Raw genomic sequence first — 1461 nt, 5'->3', positions numbered from 1 at the left:
TTTTTTTTGGTGGAACTGGGGATTGAACTCAGGCCCTTGCGCTTGCCAGGCAAGTGCTTATTCCACTGAGCCATCTCCCCGGCTGTGTCTGGTAAGGAAAACATCATGAACCAGAAGCCCAAACATCTCCAACTAAACAGAGGTAGGACCCTCTCCCCTATTCAGGGATCCTTTTCCTCTAGGTTCTCCCACATGCTGTGTTACCTCTGAGGATGCGTCTAAGCCTAGTGTCCTTCAGAATTTCTCTGCACTTTTCTGCTACTGAAATGGACAGATTGGAGTTCTTTTAAGCCAGAAAGAAAGCATCCTAACCAACCTTAACAATAGAAATTATATTACTGTCATCCAGCACTGTGCTTAGCAAGAAATACTTTGAAGGACGCAAAGAACTGGCCTGTGTACATGGGTGTCTATGGATACTTTTACATCAAGTTGTTGACCTCACAGTTATCCCAGGGGCCAACTTTACTGCCAGGCTAACTGGCTTGGGCATCTCTTAAATCGCACCACACTTAATAGTGTCTAGATTCTCATAGCTCTGTCAGATCAGGGGCCAGATGGCTCTCAAAGAGTCCCAACCAAAGGCACAGGCCTGTGACCAGATGTCTTGTTCTAGGACAGATGGCTTGAACTGCTGCCTGCTCTCTTTCCCTCTAGCCATATGTGGGACTGCTGGGTGCTGCTGGACACCATGGAAATCTGGATGGAGCTTTGCAAAGAGAACTTTGAGTCTCATGAAGAGTGAAACAATGCAATGTTTTCAAAGATGAATCACTTTAGGACTGGCCTTTCATCCAGTCTTACAGGTCTGACCTCGTCTATTGTCAGGTGAGAGAAAGAACAATAAAGACAAGTCCTTTCATTAGAATGTCAGCAAATCACAGTCACAGGCTTAGGAAGGGTGTTTCCAGTAAGCACAGGCTGAAAACGTAGCGAGAGAAAGGCTCCCTGTCTGACTGCACACTCCCAGGACTCACTTTAAAAAGGCTCTTAGAAGTTTAGCTTTGCCTGGTGTGGTGGTGCACCTCTGCACTGAGTCAGGAGGATTGCTTCAGGCTTGAAGCCAGCCTACACTACGTAGTGAGTTCAAGGCCAGTCTGAACTATCCTGCAAGATGAGAGATTGTCTCAAAAAAATAAAAAAGTTTAACTTTGGGCTTGAGTAGTAGATTTTCCCTGTATTGAGTGGCTAGTAGATCACAAAACACCCATTGTCTGATTTAAAATCAAATAGTGGGGCTGGGGAGATGGCTCAGTAGAACAAGCGCTTGCCTGGCAAGTGCAAGGGCTTAAGTTCAATCCCCAGTTCTACTAAAAAAAAAAAAAAAAAAAAAAAAAAAAAAAAAATCAAATAGCTCTATTTAAAAGGAAACCCAGGGGCTGGAGAGATGGCTCAGTGGTCTAAAGCACCTACTTGGAACAAGCTTGGCAAAGCACAGGGACCGCGGTTCAATCCCCCAGC

The sequence above is a fragment of the Octodon degus genome, unplaced genomic scaffold (assembly GCF_000260255.1).
Source record: "Octodon degus isolate 3935 unplaced genomic scaffold, OctDeg1.0 scaffold00026, whole genome shotgun sequence".
Taxonomy (NCBI): domain Eukaryota; kingdom Metazoa; phylum Chordata; class Mammalia; order Rodentia; family Octodontidae; genus Octodon; species Octodon degus.
Note: the sequence above shows the minus strand (reverse complement) of the source record.